General features: G+C 36.6%; 1 long non-coding RNA gene across 4 annotated transcripts; it reads left to right on the top strand.

The window, feature by feature from the left end:
* Positions 1–269: 269 nt before the first annotated feature.
* Positions 270–8,880, top strand: LOC111946474 (uncharacterized). Of its 4 annotated transcripts, none has more exons than XR_013651762.1 (7): positions 270–429; positions 754–900; positions 1,191–1,298; positions 1,688–2,246; positions 2,357–2,477; positions 8,270–8,381; positions 8,475–8,880. It is a non-coding gene; the product is annotated as an uncharacterized LOC111946474 (long non-coding RNA). The 4 variants fall into 4 exon arrangements; XR_013651763.1 differs by having other exon boundaries at positions 274–429; positions 2,168–2,246; XR_013651761.1 differs by having other exon boundaries at positions 274–429; positions 2,158–2,246.
* The last annotated feature ends 923 nt before the right edge of the window (positions 8,881–9,803 follow it).

The raw sequence follows: 9,803 nt of genomic DNA, 5'->3' as shown, positions 1-9,803 counted from the left end.
TCATTTTCTATTTTTTATTTAATTTTACTTAATTTTGGAAGAGAAAACAATTCCTTCTTAATGTAACCCAGGTTAAAATACCTTTGAAAATAAATAATAAAAAATGAAAATATATATTAAAATACAAGAAAAACATGAATGGGAAATTGTTCGAAATGTCATTTCATATTTCAACTCCTTTATTTTGAAAAGGTATGCAGTCTCTGGGTGACGTGACCCACGTGACTGACAACAGCCAATCAGGTTCTTGCAGATGTGAGAGCTTTCCTGTACGTTAACAGAGCAGCCATTATGCAGCATATCAAACGAGGGAAAAGATGAGATGATCAGAGATCGATAAATGTTTGGTTTTTGTTCATTTTACTCGGTGGTGAAGTTGGGTTTTGCCTGAAGAAAAAAATACTATTTTCATGTACTCAACGGGACTTGGTGAGTGTGTTAAAAATATCTTTTTTTGCATAAATTTCATATTTAACAATGTTTTATTAGTAAATGTCGTGAAATAGCAGACTAAGGCAGTGAATTTATGTTGTTTTATGTGTTATTTGTCAAGTTGTAGAAGTTTTGGCGCGTTAGTGTAGGCCTCGCGCGGACATCCAACCGCCATTACATTACGTGATGCGTAACTTGAAATAGTTATGTTTAAAAAATAAAATTAAAAGGCGACCTTATTTTTATTTATTCGTACTGACTGCCTGGTGTTTTATTTAGCTTATTTGAGTGTATTTTATGTTTGTCTGATGGGCCATGAAGGTTGGGCCGAATAAAGCGGATTGTTTTCTGAGATCCATGAGCGGAAGAAACAAGATGGCGAACCAACCCTGAACCATGAAAGTGATCCTAGCGAAGCACCAAGCGCCCTCTGCTGGACACTGGACAACCCTTTCTCTGCTGGAACTGGTAGGAATGGAAGCGTTTCTGTAGCAAAACTAAAAATATAAGTCAATACCAGAAATGCTTTTTTTTTCTTTTAAAATGGCTTAATTCAAATATATATCTGGTGTGTCAGAAGATTCATAATCCCTGTTGTAAAAGTAAAACATGTTTATGCGGCCTTTGAGCTCTCATTTGTTTCCTCAGCTGTAATAAAGAAAAACAGGAAAGCATTTAGTTGAATTCTTTATAGCATCAACCAAATGTTTTCCCTAATGTTTAAGTGCCTTACGGGTGAAGTTACACCTTTCCACCAGCAGGTGGCGTTTGAGTCTGTGAGGCGGTATGGAGACGTTAACCAGCATCAAAATGGCAGAAGGACCAGAGTCATCGTCTGTCGACTTTGTTGCTCTCCAGTCTTACAGGTTGGTAAGGCAGTAAGATATGCAAAATGGATTATAGAAATATAAATATTCAACACATTTAATTGAGAGGTATCACTTTAGTGAACAAATACTGCACTGTTATTTAGGGGTTTAACAGTACACTAAAATCTCAAATCAGTTCAGAATTTCAATGGACTCTGCTCAATACATTTTCTTTCTGCCTTTTTCGCTACAAAAAGGCAGAAAAAAAAGTCTTGCGAAATGCATTTATTGGTTTTATATAAGAATAATAAAATTAACCTATGGTGGTGATCTGCTATATAAAATAAAACAACTATTTGCTGTCAGGAACCAAAAACTTTGGATACTTAACAATGGCCTCAAAAAGACAAAAAACATTTTAACTTGCACAATTTTCTTTCTTGTAGACCCGATTTTTACAGTCTGGTGATGCCGTTTCAAGTTGGATAACAGATTAGATGTTATCTGTGGTTGATGCTATCTTCATGTAAGAATAAAATGTGGAAACACAGCATTCAACTTCTCCAGCTGTCTTTTCCTTTTTATCCCCAAAAAAATCCAAAGTGTTCCCACACAGGAGAGCATGAGGGGGGCGGGGGTCCATTCTATTGCCCTACTCATAATTTGTATTCACTGCCAACATCAAGTTCATCGCTGACATAGTGGAGAACACCACACCGGCTGTGGTTCACATACAGCTGTTTTTTCCCCATAATTGTTGCTTTTTTTCCTGAAAAAACTCAACAACCTTCAGGATTTGTTCTGTGGTCCAGAGTTCATGGGACAGCTAAGAAATGCACACCTGTGTTTGGAAAAAATCATTTCTGGAGACTTCTTGTTGGTTTTGTCATTAACCCTGTTTAACCATTGATCTCAGGGCTCGGCAGCCATTTGCCCGCTGGCCCGGTCATCGCTTTCTAACAAACGCTGTGGAAGCCTGAACCGTCCAACGCGAAGCATGTTATGGTATAACTGCATTTACAATAGTAATATAAGATAAGTGTAATAAATATGTGTAATAATAGATATCCATTTTGAACAACAGGAAAATTGATTTGTTTCCATTACTCTCATAGATTCTCAAACCCCCCCCTCACCTGAAGGGAGCTCCGTCCCCCTTTTCAGGAGGCGGGATATTATCCTGGACATTGTGGACACCGCAGCTCCTGCTGTGGTGTCCATATTTGCGTCACAGAGGTAAGTGCCTGAACCTCTGTTCACTGAGCTAAAGACTGATGAGAAACATTTATTTCGGTTATGTTAAACAAACAAACTAAAAACATCAACATAAACATTGACACTGATCAATGTCAACATAAACATTGAACAACATTAACCTAAAAAGGTGTTGGGTGAAGCCAAGGCTTATTTCCCCAACCCTGAACACAAACATCACATCTACCTACAAATTGTTAGAACCTTAAATTAGAAAAGAAAAAAAAGAAGAGGGACAAAAACAAACACTTCTCAAAATGACCTCACAACCACCAAAGTCTCTCAGTCCAGAAGATATTTTTGAAACATTTTAGCTTTATACATTTTCTTAAAGTGCAGTATGGATTTTGCATTTTTCAGTTCGTCTGATAATAAATTCCACATGTTGACCCCCTGAACAAAAATACTATTCCTTAATGCATTAGTTCTGACCACTTTCTTTTTAAACATATCTTTACCTCGAAAATCATAATTATTAACTTTTATTTCAAACAAACTCAGTATTTTGGCAGCTACACATTCTTTTTTAACTTTAAACATAAAAATTCCAGTACTGAGATCTACTAAATCAAAAAATGTAATTGCCCTTAATTTAGGAAATATTTGTTTTGTAGATTGATTGTATGAAGAGTGATTTACGATTCTAATTGTTTTTTTTTTGCAGAATAAAAATAGGTTTTGTATTTGACTTGTAACTATGCCCCCAGATTTCTAAACAATACAGTGATGAAAGTCTTCCGGGAATTCCCGGAAATCCGGGTTTTTGAGCAAACCGAACGTACTTTCCGGGAAATAAAGACCTGATCTCTACGGACAAATCGCTTTCCGGATTAAAAAATGGTCTGAAATCAGCTAATTTTAGCTTTATTTTCTATATTTCTCCGCAGATCGCTTCCTCTATGGTCGTGGCCATCTCTCGTCTTCCCGGCCTAATTGACCAATGACGGGACGTTTTAGTTGCTTTCGGATGCGTCGACGGGTCTGATTGGCTCTGTCTGCACCACGTGGTCAGCGTGACTTGCTTCCCTAGAGACCAAAACTGGCGGACCCACGCTAAACTTTCACAAACACATCTGAAGAGTTTGCGATCAAATTTGTGTTAAAATAATGGCAGGCATCGTCATTATTGAGCGTGGTCACGACCTCAGTTGTGAGAAGACGATAAAAAACAAATTGAAGTGGTCTTGGCTGGAAAAAAAAAGATTTTTAAGGTAGTGTAGGTCAAATACTTTTTTGTGTAAAATAATCTCAAAACCACATTTTGAAATAATTTCAATTTTAGTTTTGAGTTTCAGTTTTTATTTTGAATACATTTCTTTATCTAATTTATTTGTATTTCCTAATTACCATGATTTAGTTCAGTATAGTTGACATTAATTATAAGTATTTGATGGTTTGGACCCAGACTCCCTTAAAAAATAATGTTTACAATGTTTAGTTTAGTTTGTATGTTTGTTTTGATATTTCCCAGATTACTTAGTATTGGTGTTAAAGAATTGATGTATTATGTTATAGAATTATAGTTTAAAGCAGATCCCATATTTTGATGTAATTATAGTTTGAGAAAACAGTGCAAGTGGATGTTGTACATCAGTCATTTCTAAAGCAGAAATAATGTATAAATAACTGAGGTATTTTCATAGAATATCATAGTTACTGGTGTTCTTTTTGCCATTTGGGGCTTTGATGTTACTATATTTTAGCAATTGTATGTTTTGCAGCTTTAAGGAAAAGCGTAGATTGTAGGATTGTGTTACTTTGAGCAATTTTCCAAATTCTTTTTTAGGACCAGCAAGTCCTTAATGGAGAGTCAAACTAGGGGTTTGAATGACAAATCATGATGCTCCAATTAGTCTTAGTTTCTTGATAAAGAAGTGAATAACTAGCTGCCAGAATGCATCTAAGACCATATATTTTTCCAAAATTTCGCTCTGTGCCCGCCATATCGCTCAAAGAAAAGTTCAGGGATTTTTTCCTTACCTGACTTTCATCACTGACAATAGGTCAAATAAGGAATTATGAGGGAAAAATATAGAATATACAATGTAGCTGTGTTTAAAAAATATTTAACTTTATGTAGGATGGCTAATGATTTGGACAATTTAGAGAGAACATGCGTTATGTGTGGTTTCCATGATAATGTATGATTCAAAATTCCTCCCAGAAATTTTATTTCATTTACTCTTTCAAGAACAACATCCTCAATTTTTAACTCAGAGATGTTTTCCCGTTTTCTATAGCCAAATATAATGTACTTGGTTTTATTTTTATTTAAAGACAGTTTGTTTGAATCGAACCATTGTTTGATTATGGATAATTCTTTTGTTATGTCTGAAAGAAGCTTTTCCAAGTTATCTCCTGATAAATACAAAGTATTGTCGTCAGCATATAAAACACAATTTAACAAATCAGAAACTTTACAAAAGTCGTTTATGTATAAAATAAATAATATAGGACCCAATAGGGACCCCTGGGGAACTCCACATGTTACAGGACACACAGTAGCGGTTCTAGGCACGGGCCGTCCGGGCGGTGGCCTGGGGCGGAAAACTGAAGGGGGGCGGCACCGGCGGCTCAGCCCTTGTAAAATATTATATGCACCACTATTGGTTTACTTATGTCACAGTTTGTGAGTTTGTAACAGCCTGAACCTGGCCGCGCCGCCGCCCTCGCCCCGCAGCTGCGCGCTCTCCTGTCTTTGAGAAGTAGACACAAATGAGTGTGAAGAAGGAGAAGGGAGGGGGCGGGGAATCAGTGCAATTGTGGGACGCTTCCAAATTATGTGGCTAGGTGGGGACAAGGGCGAGGGTTTGAATCTACTTTATACAACCTTTTTATAAGTCAGTCATAAGGTGACATTCTATGACCTACATTTTAATGAAGGTATAAAAAATATATTCTGCTTTTTTGGGTTCATTTTGTGTGAAATGCCCAAATGAAAAAATGGCAACACAAAACAATGCTGTCACTAAGGTGACAGTTGGTTCAGTCGATGGACTTGATGCCTTCTTCGTGACCTGAGGACATTTATGCCAAACAAACGCCAAAAACATCTAAAATATGGAGAAAAAAAGGTCAAAGCCATCTGGTGCCCAATTTAGAAAGAAAAGAAGAGGAGAAAAGAGATAAAGAAAAGGGTAAATCCTCACAGCTTGATGCATGTTTTTTCTAAATTCTAATGCTACCTGCCCTACAACAACGTTGCCGATGAAAACTTTATTTTGGTCGATGACCAACACTGAAGTAGGCCCAAATGTTGCAAATAGCGTCATTTTTTATTCTTTTTTTAGATTTTATTCTTAAAAATTTGCTCTGCCTTAACCTGTAACATTAGTTATGATTCATGTGTCTGTCTGCTCTGCTGTAACACAAAGGTTTTGTTGTTGTATACTAGTTCATAATGTTAAAAAAGCTGTGATGGTTACACAGCATGCTGCTGCTGCCATAAGATGCTAATGGGGCAAATAATTTGAGATCGGTCATTAATTTAATAATCATTTGTGGCAGCCTAAACGTTTTCACAATGTTTTTTTTACATTTAACTGGGGATTTAGGGGTTAATTTTGAGCATGCATATGAAGTTTATTTGGAATTTGGAAATGTTGGGTTATATTTTTAGCCAATAGAATTTCCATAAATCTGTAGGTAGTTTTAAAAATGAATATTTACCATTTACTGCAACTCTATGGGGACAAAACATAATGTAACAGGTCATAACTAAAAATGTGCCAATCAAAGGATTGAAGACTGAAAACATGAGCTAATTTTTCTTCTCTGAAGTAGAGATCGATATAGAACATGACAATTTAAATTTCCAATTCATAAATGTTTTTATAAGGCCTATATTGTAGACTATGGTTGACAAAGACAAAAAAAGTTCTGTTGTGACTAGGGGGGGCTGGGGAGGGTCTCGCCCGGGGAGTAATTCAGGGTAGAACCGCCACTGAGGACACATATCAGATTTTTCGTTCTTGAAATAAACATACTGACATCTGTTAATAAGATAACTTTCTAACCAGGAATATGATATTCCTCTAAAACCATATTTCTGTAACATAGTGTGATTTAATGTATCAAATGCTTTTTGAAGATCAACAAAAAGGCCTACAGTAAATTTCTTCTTCTCTATCGAGGAAGAAATATGATCAACCAGCTGCATTATCGCCATTGAAGTAGATCTACCAGCCCTAAAACCATATTGATCCTCATGCAATAAATTAAACTTTCCAATAAAATTATTCATTCTTTTAACAAAAAGTTTTTCTAATATCTTGGAGAATTGGGATAATAGTGAAATTGGTCTGTAATTTGTAAATATATGGCGATCTCCATTTTTAAAAATGGGAATCATTTTTGCTATTTTCATGTTATTTGGAAAAATGCCCTCCCTAAAAGACATGTTAAATATATGAGTTAGTGGTTCAACAATGAACTCAATTGTGTTTTTAATTAACGCCATATCAATGTCATTCCAATCTTTGGATCTTTTATTTTGAAATGTTCTTACAATTTCTAGGATTTCATTTGAACTAACCTCAGACAGAAACATTGAGAACTTGTTTGATTGGATACTAAGTTCTTTCAACTTCTTTATTGGCTCTTTTATTTCCATTACAAGTTTATTTCCAACATTAGCAAAGTATTCATTTAACTAATTTGCAATAAGCATTGGGTTTCTGATATGAATATCATTTGTTTTTAAATAACTTGGATACTTTTGTTTCTTATTGTTTTTTTGGTTAATTTGTTTATTATTTTCCAAGTCTCTTGCATGTGTAATTTGTGTTGCTCAATTAACTTATGATAATACTGTTTTTTTAGAATTTCTTATTATATTCACCAATTTATTTTTATAATTTTTATATCTATTTTCTGCTTCTTTACTTTTACAAACTGTCTGTAAAGTGCATTTTTCTTTTTACAAGCCTTTTCAATACCTTTGGTTATCCAAGGCTTTTCATTATTCTTTTTATGACTAATTTTAATTTTTGGACAGTTTAAATTATAAAGCTCTGTATCGATGCAGAAAGGCATCATTAGCTTCATTCACATTGGTAGAAGCATATATTTCATTCCATGTTTGATTACATAGAGCCGTCCTAAAGGAATCAATGTTATCAGGATTGCAACACCTTATCCATTTTCCCTGGGTCTGTGTATACATTTTCTTTGAAGACACATTTTTCAACACTGCAAACACAGGCAAGTGATCAGTAATATCACAAAACAAAAGGCTTCCCAAAAGACTGGCAGTAGTGTTGGGAGGTTGATGCCTCAGCTGTGTTTTACCTGGACAAAAGTAATCGGAATCAAGGCCTGATCAGAATTTGAAATTCATTTAAAATTATTGATCTTTTTAAGTCTCTGATGTAGTGGGCTTTACAGGGTTAACAGAAATAAACTAGTGCTTCTTTCATAGACACAGATGAGCTCCTTATGGAGACTTGATCATGTAAAATCTACTTTTTGAGTGTAATATCATGTTAATTCCTCTCCAAAAACAGCCCCAAAGCAGTATTTTGATCTATTCAAGCATTTCTGAGGATTCTTCTAAAACCTGTTCTCTGAGTACCAGCCCCCCCAATCCATTAAAATGAGCGTGCTGTCATAGATATGCAAAAATGGAGCTGCGAAAATAACTAACTTTATATTTTCAAAAATCGTTCTTAAGTGAGCCAAAGGTAACATATTGTCATATATATATGCATGTAGGCTTAATAATTGCATGGCATACATGCCCCTTTAAATCTGTTGTCCCCTCTGTCTCTCTTTAGAAGTGCATCCCTCCTGAGCTTGTTTAGGAGTGTGGGCACAGGTTTTCTAATATCGGCCAATGGTGACATCATAACCTGTGCCCACGTGGTGAAAGGGAACCACAGGATTCAGGTGAGCGACAGCAACGATGTTTTACTAAAACCTCAATTCATCATTGTTTGAAGAACAGGAAATAGATCTGATTGTGTCCTCACCCTTTTCCAGGTGGAGCTGAAGAATGGGGTCCCTGACCCCTGTAGTAGGGGGTGTCAAAGATCTGCTCAAATCTGCATTGACTGACACATCACCTGACCTCATCTTAACCCTAACCTCCACCAAACCAACCCCCCCCCCATCCCATCCCATCCATAGCATAACCTCCACCCATCCCTGACTTGACACTAATCCTAACTCCAATCCAAGTGACCCCTCCACCCCTAATCCTAGTTAGGTTATGTGTATATTTGTGTATGTTTGTATGTTCTAAAGAATGTTGTACATTTTTATCACATGTATTAAACTGCCCTGCTATGTGTGTTTGTGTGTATAAATGTGTTGCTGTTTCTCATAGTTCCATCAAATGTCTAAATGTGTAAAATCAGAAAAAGTTAATAAAGGTTTTATTGTTTCATTCTGTAGATTTATTGTATGAATTTATCAACAGTTTACATGAAGTCTGTATTAAAACTATTGCTATAAAGAAAATCAACTTTACTGCTTTTTATGAATAGAAAAATAAATGTTTATCCAGTCTGTGATGGATTCAAATAAAGAGATGATAAAATCTTTTTTTTTTAACTTGTCCTGTCCAGCAGCTGGGCAGGCAGATGAGAGCTGAGGGCCTCTTGTGTTGGACATATTTTACTTTAACAAGAGGGGTTATTAATCTTCATACAAACCAAAGGTATGTCTGGATAAACCCCTTTTGTAATTAAGGCCAAACTTTATTAATGTAAACCATGTTTGAAAATTTTGTGTGTTGGACCGGACGGAAAGAAGGGAAGGGAAGAAAAAGGGAGGGATGTTAGAGAGGGGGGTAGGAGGGTGATAATAGGAGGGGAGGGGGGGATAAGACCATGAAGCAGCATAAAGCAACCAGTTTACTGGTTGTTTATCATTACGGTAAGGTTCAAATGTAGTACAAAAAGGGCGGGGCCTGTCCACACACACACTGAAATGTTATCAACATACTTGCTAGCTGCAAAAATGTCAACATGTACACAAAACAGATAGTGTTCACACACGCATACCTATGCCTTTAAACCAAGTAGTGTAAAATCTTTCATTCATTCAATCATGCAAACTATTAGTGCAAAGGTGAGCTAACACCTGTGCTCATGTGAGTGTTTATGTTCTTCTAAAATGGATGGTGGAATGTGAAAAGAAGGAGGAGGAGCGCCCAGCCACACCCAGACCCCCGCCGCAGCGGCAGCCGGAATTCCCCCAACGCCACACGGGAACAGGGAGGGAACAACCGCCCCCCGGGCGACCTAGACCGCCACCCAGGCCAGGGCCAGCAGGATCGCCGCGAGGCCCAGAGAGCTGGGAGGCATG

This window comes from Oryzias latipes, chromosome 19 (assembly GCF_053564925.1).
Source record: "Oryzias latipes strain Hd-rR chromosome 19, Olatipes_Hd-rR_3.1".
Lineage (NCBI taxonomy): Eukaryota > Metazoa > Chordata > Actinopteri > Beloniformes > Adrianichthyidae > Oryzias > Oryzias latipes.
This window is presented reverse-complemented; position numbering and strand designations above follow the sequence as displayed.